The 18406-nt window shown below is 45.1% G+C and overlaps 1 protein-coding gene across 1 annotated transcript in view; it reads left to right on the top strand.

Moving 5' to 3' along the window:
• Positions 1-18406, top strand: part of LDLRAD4 (low density lipoprotein receptor class A domain containing 4) — a 162701-nt gene that overhangs the window by 80521 nt on the left and 63774 nt on the right.

Genomic DNA, 18406 nt, shown 5'->3' on the forward strand with positions numbered 1-18406 from the left:
ATTTAATTGTTCGTAGGTGGTGCTAGTGGTAAAGAACTTGTCTGCCAATGAAGGAGACATAGGAGACACTGGTTCAATTCCTGGGTTGGGAAGATCCCCTGGAGGAGAGCATGGCATCCCACTCCAGTATTCTTGGCTGAAGAATCTCATGGACAGAGGAGCCTGGAGGGCTATAGTCCATTGGGTCGCAAAGAGTTGAACATAACTGAAGGGACTTAGCACGCACACACGCACTCTCTTATGATCCTTATTTTTCTAAAATTGGTAGTAATGTCTCCATTTTCATTTTTTAGTTTATTATTTTGAATCTTTTTTTTCTTGGGTAGTCTAGCTAAAAGTTCGACAATCTTCTTGATCTTTTTAAATAACCCAGTTTCATTGACTTTTTTCCCCCCGTTTTTCTATTCTCTATTTCATTTATCTCTACTTTAATCTGTTTCTATCATTATAGCTTTTGGTTTATTTTGTCCTTTATTTCTAGTTCTTAAGGTGTAAAGCCAGGTTGTTGACTTGAGATTTAAAATATATATATGTATATATATATATATATCTGTAGATTTCTCTTTTAGCACTGCTTTGCTGCATTTCACAAGTTTTGATATGTTGCTTTTTTTTTTGATATGTTGCTTTTTTATTGTCATTTGTCTCAAGTTATTTTCTAATTCCCCTATGATTTCTTCTCTGACCCATTGGTTGTCTAATAGCATGCTATTTAGATTCCTTAGGTTTGTGAATTTTCCACTTCTGCTATTGATTTCTAGTGTTTTCCCATTGTGATCAGAAAAATACCTTGCATGATTTCAATCTTTTAAAATTCATTACCTTGTTTTGTGGCCCAACAAATACTCTGTCCTGAAGAATATTCCTTGTGCATTTGGAAAGATGTGTATTTTGCTGTTGTTGGGTGGCGTGTTTGTTCTGTATGTGTTTGCTAGGGTACAGCTGGTGTGTAGGGTTGTTTAAATCTGTATTTCCTTATTGACTTCCTTGCATCCATTATTGAAAGTGGGGTATTGAAGTCTTCTATTATTGATAGAGCTAGTTCTTTAATTCTGTCAATATAGATATATATTTTTAATCTTTGGTCCACTTATGTTTGTAATTGTTATATCTTCTTAACTTATCAACCCTTTTATCATATGTAATGTTCTTTGTCTCTTGTAATTGTTTTTGACTTAATGTCTATTTTGTGTGATATAGCCACTTCTGTTCTCTTTTCGTCTGTATTTGCGTGGAATATCTTTTTCTATTGTTTCATTTTCAACCTGTGTGTGTCATTATATTTGAAGTAAGTCTCCTATAGAAAGAATATAGTTGGATTTTTTTATTATTTTTTTTACATTCCAAACTCTGCCAATCTATGTCTTTTTACAGGGGATTTTAATCCATTTGCAGTAAGGAAGGACTATTTTTGTTTTTTAAATTTCTGTATGTCTTATAGCATTTTTGTCCATTATTTCCCTTTGTATAAATATTCTATGAATTTTTTTGTCAGTATGGAGATTATAGAAGATATCCTGCAGTTATAGTGATTCCTTTTAAATTGATACTAATTTAACATCAATTTCATATAAATACTACTGTTCCCCACTTAGTTGTGTTTATTTTTTATATTTATTTATTTATTTAGTTGGCTGCACTGGGTCTTAGTTGTGGCATGTGGAATGTAGTTCCCCCACCAGAGATTGAACCTGGGCCCCCTTCATTGAGAGCATGGAGTCTTAGCTACTGGACCACACCTTTGTATGTTGTATCCATTCACATAGAATTAGAAGTATTTTTTATGCATTTATTTTTTACCTGGGTCTCCTGTGTTGCAGACAGATTATTTACTGTCTGAGCCACCAGGGGCCCTTTTAAATCCTGTAGAAATACTAAAAGTGGAATTAAAAACCAAAATTAGGGTGTTAATGATTTTTATATTTGTTCATGTATTTGCCTGTTTGCCTTTCCTGGAAGACTTCCTGTTTTTCAGCAGCTTTGTGTTGTCTAGTGTCCTTTCTTTCATTTCTACTTTAAGTACTCCCTTTAGCATTTCTTGTATGGTGGGTCTAGTGATAATAAACTCCCTTAGCTCTGTTTATCAAGGAATGTCTTAATTTTCCCTCCCTTAACAAGGCTGTTTTGCCTGGTACAGTTTCTTAGTTCACAGTTTTCTCCCCTTTCAGCATTTTCAATTCATCTTTGTACTCTTTTAGCCTTCTAGGTTTCTGTTGACAAATTCACTGACACGCTGATTGAGTATCTGTTGCATGTGTTAGGATGCTTCTCCCTTGCTACTTTCACAGTTCTCTTTGTCTTTCAGCAGTTTGATTATAATGTGTCTTGGTGTGGGTCTCTGTGTTTATCCTGCTTGTAGTTTGTTGAACTACTTGGAGTTGTAGATCTATGTCTTTCCTCAGATTTGGGGATTTTTTGGCTTTTATTTCTTCAAGTAGTATCTGTCTTTTCTGTCTTCGTCTCCTGGGACTTCTGTGTGTATACATTAGTCCATTTGATGGTACACCATAAGTTCTTTTCAGATTCCATAATTTCAGATAACCTATCTTCAGGTTCTCTGATTCATTTTTCTACCTTTTGGAGTCTACTGTTAAGCCACTCTAGTGAGCTTTTCATTTCAGTTAATGTGTTTTTCTGCCCTAGAATTTGGTTTTAAAATATCTTTTTATAGTTGCCATTTTACAATGTCTATCTCTCTGTTTGATATTCTCATTTTGTTGCTGTATAATTTTTCTGATTACCTTTGTGAGTGAAAGTTGCTCAGTCCTGTCCGACTCTTTGCAACCCCAAGGACTATATAGTACCTGGAATTCTCCAGGCCAGAACACTGGAGTGGGTAGCCTTTCCCTTCTCCAGGGGATCTTCCCAACCCAGGGATCGAACCCAGGTCTCCTGCATTGCAGGCAGATTCTTTACCAGCTGAGCCACAGGGGAAGCCCAAGAATATTTGAGTGGGTAGCCTATCCCTTCTCCAGCTGATCTTCCTGACCCAGGAATTGATTTGGGGTCTCCTGCATCGCAGGCAGATTCTTTACCAACTGAACTATGAGGATTACCTTTAGGTCTTTTTTTAGTGTTTTTCTTTAGCTGTTTGAGCATACTTAAGACAATTATGTTAAATTCTTTGTCTAGTATGTCTTATACCTTTGTTTCTTTGGAAAGTTTGCCATTTTTTTTTCTTTCCTTGAATAAGCCATGTTTTCCTGGGGTTTTTTGTTGTTTGCTTGTAGTTTTATTGTGTTATTATTGACATACATACTGTAGGCCCTGTTTTTTTGCATGCCTTATTTTTTTTTGTTGAAAACGATGCATTTGGAAAAAACACAGTCACTCTCCCTTTCTTTTCAGAGTTGCTACTTCCTAGGGAAGACCCTCATGTGTTGTGGGATCAACCATTTGTGAGGGCTTAATGTCTTCTTAGGCCTTTTCTGGATGTGTGTCTTGCTGGCCATGTGTATGTGCTCTCTTGATGTCCCCTTATGCATGGCTGCTTATACATGTCTTAATTCCCAAGAATCTTACCTTGGATTTTTCCTCTGGGCCTTACGTATTCTGTTGTATTCCTCTCTTTTGTAATCTCTTGCCACAGGCATCTGTGGGTCTTGTAGTTTCCCTGCAGCTTTTACTGTTCTTCTTGTTTCCTCAGGCTTGTCCTCACATTAGCTTTGAGCTGTGTTGCTCTTTTGCTGTGTGAGCTCTCAGTTAGGGTGACACTGAGACCAGTCCCTCAGGCAGCCCTGCAGATTGCTCTACTCCCTCTGGTTCAAGGGAAGGAACTGGGAACTGGGCTCCCATTTCTTCCAGGTCAGGGCTGTACTTGGCTGGGAATGGCTTGGTAAGGGTGAATTTAAAAAACCAGAAGTTCCTGCTGTTCTGAATGTGGTTTCTTGATTGGACATTTGCTTGGTTTTTGTAGACCCTTGTTTCCATAGTGCCTGTGAAGTTCGTGTAGCCAATATGAACTTGCTTTTTAAATGTTTCTGTGGCTGAACGAGGGCCTGGAGCCTCTTGGTCTGCTGTACTGCTGACATCACTTCTCCAGATAATATTCGTTTTTGCTAAACTAATACATCAGTGATTTAACTCAAAGGACTGAAAGCATTTAAAGTTAAATTTACTCAACTATCAATACTTTGGGAAATGCAGTATGAAGTTGTCAGTTTTTTACACTAAAATTTCTCATACTGAAATCTTCATTCTGCTGATTTAGCTGCAACATTTCTTTTTATTCAAGAAAAGGCAATTGTTCTTAGAAATGGTATGAATTTCTGTCTGATTTGGGGGACAAACAGCATGGAATGGACATAAGTCAGGACTATTCTTTCACTGCTGTTGGATGCTATGATTTAGGACTTATATTTAGTTGTGTGATGGAAGATGAGAACTTAGGGCAGTCCAAACTAATTTGTGGCTCCAGTAAATCAAGGTGCAGACAGAACTGGGTGCTGACTTCGTACTGTCTGGGAGGAGGGGGAATGTGGAAATAACCATTGAAGCCTCTGGTTGTGTGATTCAGAGATTATTCAGCTGGTGTTCTGAACCCAGAATCTGTTAATGGATCTAAAGCAGACTTTCTTGTAAAATAGATTGTGTAGTCATTTTGTGGAGGTTTTGCTAAAGTCTTCCTCAGTGTGCATCTCGTCAGTGTTGAGAGATAGGGAATCATCATGTGGTTAGAGAATGATTGTTTAAAATTAAAAATGAGTTCTCTTCTGATGAAAAAAATTGTGTTTTTATTGTGAAATAAACAGGTAAACATGTAAAACAGGCAAATAGTTAAGTAAAATGTTCTCTGGTGAAAATGCCTGTGACCACGTCTGAAGTCAATGGTAGAGGAGCTTTGCCCTCTGCCCAAGAGTTCCCATCACATCCCATTCCTCCCTTTTTCCTTCCAAAAGCAGCCGCTAGTGACTTTAATAAGTTTAATCTTTCCTGATTAAAAAAAAGCCTCCTATGTCTTTTAAATTTCTTTTAGTATACAGGTCCTCTGTCCTTTTGTTTTCCTTGAAGATTATTTGTTAAAAATCTGGGGCCTGTTCACCCATAGTTTCCTTCACTCAGAGTTGTGCCCCTGCACATGTTTGTCCTTCCTGTAATTCCTGTAAGTTGTAGCAGTGTCCAGAAGCTTGATCAGAATTTGCTCTCTTTGGCATGATAGAAGCTATGAGTGATAGTATCTCATTGCAGCCGTGTTGAATGAAGAGTATATTTTTATTTATGAGGGAAGATTTGTTATAGGATTCCTTAAGACAGCAGGAATTTCTGTACAGGCATACCTGGGAGATATTGCAAATTTGGTTCTAGGCCACCACAATAAAGCAAATATCATAATAAAGCAAGTTGCATGAATATTTTGGTTTCACATATAAGAGTTATGTTTATACTAGACTGTAGTCTATTAAGAATGCAGTAGCATTATGTCTAAAGAAAAAAGTTATAAACTTAATTTAAAAATACTTTATTTCTAAAAAAATGCTAACCATTATCTGAGCCTTCAGTGAGTCCCAATTTTTTTGCTGTTGGAGGGTCTTATCTCAGTGTTGCTGGCTGCCAACTGATCAGGGCAGTGGTGGTTGGAGAGTTGGGTGACTCCGGCAGATTCTTAAAACAAGACAGTAAAGTGTGTTGCGTTGATTGACTCTTCCTTTCAGGAATTACTTTTCTGTAGCATGCAGTGCTGTTTGACAGTGTTTTACCCACAGTCAAATTTCTTTCAAAATTGGAGTCAGTTCTCTCAAACCCTGCTGCTCCTGTATCAACTGAGCTTACGGAATATTCTAAATGCTTTGTTGTCATGTCAACAGTCTTCACAGCATCTTCACCAGGAGTAGAGTCTATTTTAAGAAACCACTTTCTTTGCTTATCCATAAGAAGGAACTCCTCATCTGTTCAAGTTTTATCATGAGATTGAAGCAATTCAGTCACATTTATCAGGCTACCCTTCTACTATTTTGCTGTTTCTACCACATCTGTATTTACTTCCTCCACCAAAGTTTTGAACCCCTCAAAATAGTCTACAAGGGCTGGAATCCACTTCTTCCAAACTCCTGTTACTGTTGGTATTTGGACCTCTTCCCACGCGTCATGTGTGTTCTTAGTGGCTTCTCGAAGGATGGATCCTTTCCAGAAGGCTTTCAGTTGACTGTGATGAGATTCATCAGAGGAGTTACTGTCAGTGCAGTGTTGGCTTATGAAATGTATTTCTTAAATAATGAGACTTGAAAGTGGAAATGATTGCTTGACCCATAGGCTGCAGATTGCATGTTGTGTCAGCAGGCTTGGAGACATGAATCCCATTGTCCATCTCCCCCAGAGCTCTCAGGTGACCAGGTTCATTGTTGATGAGCAGTCATATTTTTGAAAGGAACCTTTTTTTCAACAGAGGGCTTAAAACATTAGGTAGGTAAATCATGTTGTAAACAGATCAGCTGTCATCCTGGCTGGCAGACTTAGCATCCTTCTTAGGGGCCTAGGATTTTCAGATGGTGAATAAACACTAGCTTCACCTTAGTCACCAGCTGCACTACGTGCTAATGAGAGAGTCAGCCTGCCCTTTGAAGCCAGTGACTTTTCCTCTCTAGCTGTGAAAACCCTAACCTCTTCCAGTAGAGGCCTGTTTCATCTGCACTGAAAATCTACTGTTTAGTGTAGCATCTTCATTAATGATCTGAGCTAGATCTTCTGAATAGCTTGTGATGGCTTCTCCATCAGCACTTGCAGCTTCTCCTTGCACTTGTATGTCATGCAGACAGCTTCTTTCCTTCCAAGTCATGGGCCAGCCTCTGCTAACTTCACGTTTATCTTCTACAGCATGCTCACCTATCAGCCTTCACAGAATTGAACAGAGTTAGGATCTTACTCTGGATTATGTTTGGCTGAAGGGAATAATATGGCCGGTTTGGTCTTTTATCCAGACCTCTAACACTTTCTCTGTATCAGCAGTAAGGCTGTTTTGCTTTCTTATCATTCCTGTGTTCTCTGGAGCAGTACTTTCAATTTCCTTCAAGAGCTTTACTTTTGCATTCACAACGTGGCTGGCTGTTTGGAGCAGGAGGCCTAGCTTTTGGGCTCTCTCGGCTTTCTCACTGAGCTTAATCATGTCGAGCTTTTGATTTAAAGTGAGATATGTGTGACTCTTCCTTTTACTTGAATGCTTCATGGCCATTTCAGGGTTTCTCACCAACCTAATTCTAATCCTGTTGTGTCTCAGGAATTAGACCTGACTGCGGAGGGGGATGTGGGAGCAGTCAGAACACATACAGCATTTGCCAGTTAAGCTCGGCATCTTACATGGCTATGGTTCATGGCACCCCAAAATAATTGTAATAATAATATCAAAGGTCATGGAAACAAGCATAATAGTAATGAGAAGATTGAAATGTTTCAAGAATTATGAAAATGTAACGCAGAGACACGAAGTGAGCAGATGCTGTTGGAAAAATGGTGCTGATAGACTTACTTGAAGCAGAATTGCCACAAACCTTTGATTTATTTAAAAAAAAAATACAATATCTGCAAAAGCTCAGTACAGCAGCATACCATAAAACGAGATATGCTTGTGTTATGTCTAAAAGGGTGTTGGATTTAGCCCGTTTTATACTCCTTTCTCGGCCTAGCTCTGTATGACTTGTGATAACTGAGCCGTAATTTCTACTTATTGGGGAGGATGAGTTGAAATGGATGATAGCTTGGAGCATTTCCTGTTCCCAAACCCCAGGTTAGTTCACCAGGCAGTTCCTCATCCATGGGTGTGTTGTTGAGCTCAAGGTGTTTCCATGAGCAGGATCTTTGCCGTTGTCCTCTCTGCTGCAGGTGTGTGGGGTCACCGTCGAAGGCGGTGGTTTTTCTGTTTAGCCGCATTTTTACCTGCCTCTTGAGAAGGAGGGAGGATTTTGCTTTTGCTGTATCTTTTGCTGAACACTATGTTAAATTCAGAGGGAAAAGGCAAATAAAATGGTTTTGTCCTTGGGACCATTAGAATCTGTGAAGGAGACGTGATGAATGAAGAAGCACAGGACACAGCAGACCGTCGAAAGTTTGTCAGTAGTGGCTGCTCAGGGCTGGGGTCCAGGTGCCGGGAAGCACTGGGCCACTGGGTTCCTGAGAGCCCAGGGCTCCTGGGACTATGGAACCAGATCTGGGGTAGATCCAGCGGCCCACCCACCCTCCCCATCCCTGAAGCTGTGGAGAGAAGCTGAGTGAGACACTATTCTAGGCCCGTGGTGGTAAGTCAGGGCTCGGAGGCTTCTGTCGTCTGTGTGAAGTGAAGTCCTTGTTACATGTCATGCTTGGCCATGTGGTCTGTGCTGTGAGGACAGCGTGGGGCATGGGGACAGAAGTTCAGGCCCTGCGGAGCCACCTGCCATCCAGCCTTTCACAGGAAGAATTGCTTCTTCATGTCAACCCGGAGTGGACTCATGGACACAGTGGACACCCCACTGCTGACCCTCCAGACAGGACCGCAGACTCTGGGCTCTCGTTGCTGCTTGTGTGCCGACTAATCACAGAATGGGTTTCTTTCCCTTTTTTGTGTTTAGAATTAGAAGATTATCTTTCAAATAAGCTACAGCATAATTCAGTGATTTATAGTTGGATTCTTTGCTCATATTTTAATTTTCAAAGATTGATATATGTTAGGCTTTTTGAAGAGAGATGTAAAGTATATGTAATGAAAGACTGAAATAGCTCCCTTTTTATACATAAGCAAAATGGAGGTTTCTTAAGATAGAAAATCAGTAACTTGCTTTTGAGTAACACACTGGCATTTTACGTGTTTTAAACTATTTTGCGGGTTCAGTATTGAAGTAAATGTTACTTTTAGCTGAAATGTGAAGGCTGTCTTATTTACTCTGTGAGTTTTTTTTTTTTTTTTTAAGAGCAGGGATTTTAAGGCTAGCTGAGCTACTTCCTTATAATAATTAGAGAGTTTTTCCAAAATTTTTACATCTTTTACAGTGATACATGAACAGTTCCATTCTTCTTTGACAATACATCTATATTAATAAATATCCTAACCATCTAAACATTTTCCACCACTAGTTTAATGCTCAACTATGCAGAATTTACTTTTATTTTTCTTAGAGTAATCAGAATTGGAAGAGGCAGTCATGTTTTCCCTGATGATTATATGAAGAATCCAACTATCTGTTAACCTTATCCAGAAAGGATTGTCTCCAGAGGCTGAGAAAACAGAAAACAGGCAGAGGGAGGGTAATGTGAACCATGACTCAACTCCTCTGCAGGCGCTGACCCCAGAGCCTTTGTGACCCAGCATGGAATGGACTGCTGGCTGAAGATGGAATAGGCTGCCCCGTGGGAATGGTTAGAGTCTCTGTCTGGGTCTCTGAGAAGGTTCAAGGGCCAAACTCATTGGATTCTAGATCTTACTACTCACATGTCCAGGGACCAGCAGCAACAGCACGATCTGGGAGCTGGTTAGAAATGCAGGGTCTCAGGCCTCCCAGACCTGCTGGTCTAAAACCTGTGTCCCACCAGGCTCGTCAGGGTGCACAAGCACCTTCAACTTCAGGGAGCTCAGGTCCAGGTCATTGGTTTCCCAGATGGCTGAGCATCACAGTCATCTGTGGAGCTGGTTAAAACCGTAGGATCCTGACCCAGTTTCCTGACAGACTGATGACTAGTTCTGGGGTTACCTGGCCAGCCGTGTGACTGCTGGTCTGAGGTGGGTCACCCCTGGCTTGTGGGGGCCTTTTAGAGAGAGGGGATGTCACCTGCTGAATATGTCAAGAGGGCCTACGTCTAGCCTGCTGTGAGTATCCTTGTCTTTTGGCCTCCGTCCCTGAGTGGACGTGGCACTCCTGAAGAGGCCTGCAGACCCCCAGCCCAGGGTGCCAGCCTGTCTGCGGCTCCAGCTGATGGAGATGCATGTCTCAGACAGTCCCGCTGCCCAGCCTCCATCCCCTCTCTTCCAGTTCCCATGGAAACAGATTGCAGGGAAACTGGGCACGGTGCTGTCTTTACTCTGTTCTAGGGATCTGAGGCCTCTGTGTTACCATGGGAACTGGGAAGGAAACGATGGTAGTGGAGCAGCTAGACTGCTTTCCAGTCTCAGTGGCACCCCCGTCCTCACACACAACCCTCTTCTGCCCAGTGTACCTCTGAGCTCAGGATGCAAGCCGCTGAGTGTGGCTGGGACTCGCCCTGGAGACGGTGTGTATGGGAGGGGAGAAAGGCGGGGCTGCTAGAGCACCCTTGAAGGTGCCAATCACCGCCTTTTCCCCCGGCCGCCGTTTCTGGGTGTTGGATTAAGTTATTGAGATGTCACCCTTTGTTATTATTTCTTTTATGATTTTGTTGAATGTAATAACATGTTTTTATTCAAAGGAGGTGAAGATATGAATCACTTTAATAGAAGTGTTTTCTCTGATGTAGGGATTACCTACGGCTGGTGGGTGAGTGGTGAGCCTGGCTCATGTGTTGGGCAGGACAAGGGCCTTGTGGGGTGAACAGCAGGGCTGAGGGGGGTTGCCAAGTCAGATGGACATTTGGCCCGTGGTAAGGAAAAAGAAGTGTACCTGATGGTGACCCATTTAAGTAATTGAAGATGAGAATATTAAATTCCAGTCTAGGAGGCCCTGGATTGGAACTGAGTATTTGTTCATCCACAGAGTGATGTTCAGTGGACCCCACCCACTCACAGCCCAGTCGACTTACCACACCATCCTCATTGCACCCAAGGATCTGACAACCAGGCAGTGTTGTCTGTGCCCTTCTTCCCTACTCCCCATTCCTGTCTTGGCTGTGTTTTGGGGGGCCTCTTAGGTGTTCTGAGGCTACATGCATGCCATCATATATTTTCTCAGCATTGCTGCCTTATGGTTCCATTAACACCACCCTTAATAGATGAGGAAACTGAGGCTCAGAGAGGCTGTGTGGCCTGCCCGGGTGGAGTGGTGGATGTTCGGCAGAATGGTTATTCTGAGCCCTGTCTGTTTGACCCCAGAGCATGCTTGCTCCTCTGAGCACAGCACCTCCATGCGTGAGTGGCTGTGTCAAAGCCAAAGCTGGGTTTGATCCCCACCTTCATCCTCTGTCGTGGCCTCTGACCCCGACCCAAATGAACAGGCAGCTCCTTGCTCTTTGACATTAGCCTTGCATATTTACTTACAGTTATTTTTGTATTTCCAATGTATTTATCAGTATATCCAATTTTTCAGTCAAAACAGACAAAATTTAGTTTTAATGATTTCATGCTTTCTCTTGGGATATTTGGGGGAACACCAGCCTAGAAGCTGTTTGGGTAAAAAGCAGTAGAGCTTGCCCTCCTGTGAGGAATGCGATCAAGCCGCCGCTGCCTCGCTGTGGAGTGGGTGGGGGATGACGATGCTGCTGTGACCCTCCTGTCCCCTCAGGAGGGCTCCCATCTGGAGGAAGAGGCTCTGGAGAAGAAGGGAATAGAAAAGGGCTGGTTTTAGAGGGAAAGACGACACCTTTCTCAGTGTGGAGAAGGTCGCCCGTCAGGCTGTCAGTGCAGTGGTGGGGGAGGGGCCCTCAGTCCTGGGGCTGCCAGACCATGGCCCACTGTGGCGAGTGGTGGGAGCAGGGGCAGTGATGTCAGGCTCCAGACTCGGTGCTTACAGTCTCCTCCTGCTGCCAGAGCCCTGTGGTTTTCTTGGTTGGATTCCTAGAATTCTCTTGTCCAGATCTGACGGTGGCTGCATAAGACAGGCAGCTTCACTCAGTGCCGTGAGCACCAAAGCAGGCTGAGTGCACTGTTGAGGACGCAGTGGTTTCTGTAGTGTGGTGTGTGCTCTGAAGCCGTGGAAGCTCAGCAACGGTAGGCACACTGGCCCAGCTGCTGCAGGACAGCGCCGCCCACCCCTGGGTGGTGGGAACGCCCGTCCTGTGTTACAGGAGGTCTGTCTCCCCTGCTGGGGACGCTTGATGGGACTCACGGTACCCACAGTGGTGCTTCCCTTGTGGATAACACTCGTTTGCTTCTGGTGTGATGAGCACACATGCTGGCCTTTGTTACCAAGGTAGGGGAAACTGGATCTGATGAGCCCTGTTTGCTTGGCCAGAGGCCTCTAGGCGCACGGCAATGGGTTGTGTAGCCCCATTAGTCAGATACCACGCAGCCTTTCCCCTGAATTCTCTGCCCCTTCAGCAGCTGCTCTTCAGGACAGGTGCATTGTCCCATCCAGCCTTCCAGGGAGCCAGGAAACTCTCTGTGTTTCCGTAATGGCTGACTCTGCTTTTTGTCATTAAAAAAAAAAAAAAAAAATATATATATATATATATATATATATATATATATATATATTTCTTCGGCTGCCTGGGTCTTAGTTGTGGCATGTGGGATCTTCGTTCTTTGTTGTGGCATGTGAGATCTTTTAGTTGCAGCCTGTGGGATCTGGTTCCCTGACGAGGGATCGAACCGGGGCCCCCTGCATTGGGAGCATGGAGTCTAAGGCACTAGGCCACCAGGGAAGTTCTGTACTGTTTCTTTAGCATTGACTGGCAGTGTGTTTTATACGTGGCTTCTTATTAAATGAGCAGCAGTCCTCTGAGGGTGGTGCCATCTACTTGACAGATGAGGAAGCTGAGGTTCAGGGTTAAGTAACGGCAGAGCTGCAGGAGGGCTACACCGGGGTAAATCCCGGGCTGTCTGCCTCAGAGCCTGGCCTTTTGCCCTCTGGCCTGTCAGTATGGACAGCTCTCCTTCCAGTGTGTTTTGAGTGGAGGAGAGTTGGCCCTACCTGTGCTCCAGATGCCCAGACTGACCCTCCCACGGGGAGCACCCTCTTGGTGTGCGTACCTTGTGGCCAGAGCCTCCTTGGGTCCTAGACCCTTGGCGCTTTGTGCAGCTGAGGCAGGGCAGAGGGAGTAGAGTGACAAATGGGTGACTGACCGAAGCCCCAATGCGATCAGTGCAGTAGAACTAGCATTTATTTGGTACCTGCTGTATGCTAGTCCGTGTAGTCAGTGCTGTGACTGCAAAGATAAGCAAGAAAAGTTTCCATTAGAAACACCTCCACAGAGATAGGGGCAGGTGCCATGGGGATAGGAACTGGGTTTCCTTTGCTCACTGCTGTCTCCCCTGCACCTTAAAACAGTGCCATGCAAGAGTCGGGACCCTACAAGTTACTGAACGAGAAGATGCAGCCTATGAGGTGTTCTGTAGGCCAGAGTGTGAGGAGGTCATGGGGGAGACACAGGGGTGCAAGCGTTGGCCCAGTGGCCGTGACGGGTGGCAGGGGTGTGGGAGTGTGTGTGGGGGGTGGACTCTGTGGCCCATGTTCTCTTCTGCTCCCAGCCGCCTTCCCTTGCTTCTCACACTTGTTACTCCTGTGGGGCCCCCTTTTCTTGGCCTGTCGTGCCCATTGTAAGCTGATTTTATCTGTGGAAAAGTGGGATGAGGGAGAGTGCTAGGTGAGGAGCTGGCCTGCCCCCTCACTCCAGGCTGGGAGAGGTGACCTTGGCTGGCGTCTACTCTTGAGGTGACCTGACATGCTCAGCCTAGATCAGGGGCCCTTTGATCAGAGTATGTGCGCCCAAGGACTCTGGCTGTGCATCAAGGCCCTGGCCCTTCTGCACCTTCCCCTTGGGCGAGTGGCTGTTGTGGGCCTGGCCTGAGCTGGGCCCGGGACAGTGGGATTGTCTCAGGGTCCCTCAGCCCCACAGGCGGGGGGTCCGTGTGTGCACTCTGCCCCTCCTCAGCCTCTTGCTGCGGCCGGTTTGTGTCTGTGGGAGAACCTGCAGCTCAGGTCCAGACTGACACCCCGTTCTGGTCCGGCTTTGTCCTCGTCCCGCATCCCCTGAGTGTGTGCTCTCCTCCTGGGCCTCCTTGTCCTTCTCCCTGGAATGAAGGGAAGATGGTGACACCATGGGCAGCAACCCCCCCCCCCCCCCGCCCCCAGCTCTTAGATGGCATGAGCAGGTGGTGGTATCTATGCTGACTTATTAGGGGCAATTTTCCTGCTTAAGTATCTGGGAAGTGTTCTCCAGCTTAGTTTGGGTAGAGCTCAGACTGTAGGTCCTTTAGGTTTTATCAAGTGTTTGGATTAGCTGAGGTGACATTTTAAAGGATGGTCTAATGGAATTGCTGCCTTCCCTGTTTGCATCTTGTGTGCATATTTGAAGAGTGTTTTACCTCTTGAGTGCCTGGAGCCCATCGAGCTGCCCAGAGCTCGATGGCTTTGAGGTTGTGTTTTAACAGCTGCAGATTCAGTTCAGTTCAGTCGCTCAGGCGTGTCCGACTCTTTGTGACCCCATGAATCGCAGCACGCAGGCCTCCCCATCCATCACAAACTGCCGGAGTTTACTCAAACTCATGCCCATCAAGTCGGTGATGCCATCCAGCCATCTCATCCTCTGTCGTCCCCTTCTCCTCCTGCCCCCAATCCCTCCCAGCATCAGGGTCTTTTCCAATGAGTCAACTCTTCGCATGAAGTGGCCAAAGTATTGGAGTTTCAGCTTCAGCATCAGCTCAGATTATCGTATACTCAAATCCCAGAGATGAAGAACAGTGAGAAAGACCTATACTGTCATGCAGACAGCCCTTTGTCTCAGACTTGGTTCTGTGCAGATTTTCTGGGCCCGTTTGCTGTGTCCTTTTTGTGCACATCTGTCCTATCTCCCTTGACCAGAGACATGGCCACTGGGGCCTCCTTGGATCAGAAGGGACCTTTAGCTCTGCCGCTTCAGGGTGTGCAAGGATGCTGTAGCCTGGCTGAGCCTGACCCAGGGCAGGATGGTGGCTCCTGTGAGCAAGTCCTAGATGGACCGGCACTGCCCAGGTCTGTGTGTTTGTCCATGGGGTGGAGGCTTCAGGCTTGGGCCAGAAGCAGACCCTCAGGTTTCTTGTCCTTCTTTTTCTCAGCTCTGTCTCGCTCAGGGTCCGTTGCCACTCTGACCTTTGATGACCCAGCCAGTGAAGTGAAAGTTGCGTGTGACTCTTGGCAGCCCCATGGGCTGTACAGCCCATGGAATTCTCCAGGCCAGAATCCTGGAGTGGGTAGCCTTTCCTTTCTCCAGGGGATCTTCCCAACCCAGGGATCAAATCCAGGGATCGAACCCAGGTCTCCCGCATTGCAGGTGGATTTTTTTATCAGCTCAGCCACAAGGGCAGCCCAACCAGTCAGTAGTTGAGTTTTTTTTCCCTCTGGTAAGCAGTGTGGTACGCAGCTACAGTGCTTTGATTTGTTGAGGGTGGGACCATCCCTTCACCCCTCGGTGCTGCTTACTCTGAGGGTCAGGCAGTGTGGGGCCTCAGGCGGGGCTGCTTTGACCCAGAGCCTGCGGCTGCTGTTTGGCTGTCACCCAGGTAACCGGCACGCCAAAGAGGCCAGCAGTCCATGGTGTGCGGAAATCAGAAACGAAACTGAGGTGCTGATCCTTGATGCACTGCACTTGTACTCATGTTGCTAGGTTTTTAGAAAAGGAGGTTTGACTTCTTTGTTGACTTTGGCCTCTATGCCCAGTGTGTGACCTTGTGTTGCCTGAACCTTGTGTCTCCGCAGTTGAGCTTTCATGATAGGGTTCGTCTGTGGAATGCAGCTCTTTTCTCTCCCCAGTGATTCTAGGGACACTGCGTTTTATATGAATTTTTGTGAACAAGTGGTAAACATATTCTGCAGCTTACTTAGTTAGGTTTTGTGGGTGTTCACGTTTTTAAAAAAAGTCTCTTCCTGTGGGAGTGTTTTTCCATCTTGCGTGCTCTATTTCCTTAGTAACTGTTGCTCTGTTATGGGAGGGACTTAACCATATATTTCAAGTGCAGTGTTGAAGTTATTTATTTCCTGGTTAGTCCTGCCCTTCTTCTTGGTGTAAACAGCACATATGTGTGTGAGTGTGTCCATGACAGGGCAATGATAGTGTGCTTGTGTAGAGGGGGCTCTTGAATGAGTCCAGGTTACTCTGTGACCTTGCATCCTGGGTAAGTTGCCTCTTTCTCTCTTTATTCTTCCTCTTCCCTCCAGGTTTTCCTAATTTGAGTGTTACCAGGGTGTTGGAGATAACCTGAGACTCAGAAGTAGCATGGGAAGAACAGTGGTTGGAAGGGTCAGAGACCAGACGCTGGTCCCGACTCCTGAGCACTCGTTTCAGGGCAGAGTCTGTGACCTCTGTAGGGTTAGAGTCGTCCCTGTGGTTCGAGAAGGTTCAGAGCAGTGAGCTCCAGTGGGCCTGTGTGGGCACTCTGCTGTGTGGTGACCGTGGGGTGGTCACAGAGGCCCTGCCCCTTCAGAGATCAGAACCAGAGGAGAACAGCCTATCAGCCCGGATGCCATCTCTCAGCTCCGCTCATGGCGGCAGGCTGGTTTGTAGGGTCAGCTGAGCCTCTCTACTCTTCCTCCCAGCACTAGTGGCCTTGGTCCACTCACCCGTCGTTCAGTAGACCTCCCAGCACCAGCAGCCTTGGTCCAGTCACCTGTTGTTCAGTAGACCAGTGGCCTTGGTCCACTCCTCTGTCGTTCAATGGGCTCATCCTACTGATGCCCGCCAGGCAACCCCTTAGGTGCTCAAGGGAAACATCCCTGTGGGGCTTGTTGCCCCACGGAGAGATGGCTGAGCCGTCAGCACCTTGCAGGCAGCCACAGCTCTTCTAGGGCCCTGAGCCAGATCACCTGGCTCTGTCTGCCTTTAGCCCCAGGGGTGGGCGAGGGGCCATCTCTGAGACCGGAAGGTAAGCAGGGCCTGTAATGGTGGGAGGCACGCAGGACTGAGACGTGTTCGACTTCTGCACCTTTTTCCTGATTTTTGACTGGTTGCTGCACTGGTTGTGAAAATGGACATGTGGTGCCTCTGCTGACCCTGGGTCCCAGTCACCCCTGCCTTGTTTCCCAGCCCAGTGGAGACCCACCCCTCTTTCTGTGTGTTTTTAGAAAGGGCATCTTATCTGTGTTGTTAGTGGTTAGGAAGAAAACATTTTATGGCACTTACAGTTTCATTTTCACTTGAAAATGCTTATAAGGAGACTTCAAATGCATGTAGGAATATGCCCGTCATCAGTCAGTCAAGATAATCGAAATAAATGCTGTCCCTTCAGCCTGTGTTGGGAATCACACATGTCATTCCCTAAACATCCCGGCCAAGACCATCTATGCCCAAAGACCTCAGGGAGTTGCCACACACCTGTCTCCATCTCTCTTTTTTGAAGAAGCAAAGTTAAGCATTAGTGACTGTGACAGACTGGAAGAGAAAAGAAAGGAAGAGTGTGTTGTTTCTTCTGTTTCAGTCCATATCGGCCTCAGTCTTTCCCACAGCCAAAAAAAAAACCTTTTTTTTTTTTTTTAAATTGAGGTAGCATGCCTTTTGCAACAAAACAGGATAGTTAAACAAAACTCCTCAGTAAAGCAGCAAAAGCCTCACCACACTTGTGTTTCTCTTTGAGATCAGAGAAAGAGAGCAAATACAGTCTGGTATTCCTGTGCATTGAAAACATCCTAGACTAGAGTGAAGGTTATCAGGGTTGCAGGGCAGGTGGACTTTCCTGTTTATCTGGCAGCTCTGTTCCCTGAGGCGGACGGCTCCAGTGCACGTGGCACTTCAGACGCTGGTGTCGGCGTGCGGGATGCTGATAGCTATGGGTATTGGTCATTCAGTATGGAATGTTTAAATTCAGAGAAGGAACATTTTCTCACATTTTTCAAGCACTTGAGACCCACCAGTTACATAAATGATTTTGAATTAATTTTTAACCTATTCATTAAATTTGAGGACTCCTACTGGGCTGCACTTCATTAACCGAGATTATTACTGCAAGTACATGAGGGCAATGCAGTTAAATTTCTTTTGTAATATAATTAAGGTGCTTCATTAATATATAAGGCCTTCCTTCCGGTGCATCTGTATGAGTGATATTTTACTTTATTACCTTATATTTATAGCAGGAGGGTTTTAACAGAGGGCTTCTTTCTGTTATGTGCTGGTTTCCTAAATTTTTTTCTTTTCTCTAGTTTGAAAAAGAGGAATAAAGTTATATTTTTTATAAATTGATTAGCATGAAGTGATAATAATGGGAAAAAAGGTTCCTTTTCTCCAATACCAGAGATTCATATTTGGGATTCTGTTTTAAAAGTCTGGTCCTTTGGGCTTCTAACATTCTTGTTGTTGATGTTGCTTCTTATATAGTCTAACAGCATTAAAATAGCTGATAAGTACTTATAAAGTACTTTTATTATCATGTTCTATGTAATATATATTAAACAGTTTATAGGTTAAATTTGCTTTTCAAAAAAAAAAAAAATTTGCTTTTCCTTCATATTCTTTCAATAAATTTATCACTGGCCTTTGTTTTCCCCCTGAGGGTCACTTTTTGAAGCAGCTTTACCCCCGTCTCTTCTGATGTTCCGGTAGCAGTGGGTGTGGACCTCAGATCCATTTCCAAGACTTCAGGAACCTGCTGAGGAAATGGGTTTCTCCTCCAGGTGTCTGTGTTGGATGC

Source organism: Cervus elaphus, chromosome 27 (assembly GCF_910594005.1).
Source record: "Cervus elaphus chromosome 27, mCerEla1.1, whole genome shotgun sequence".
Lineage (NCBI taxonomy): Eukaryota > Metazoa > Chordata > Mammalia > Artiodactyla > Cervidae > Cervus > Cervus elaphus.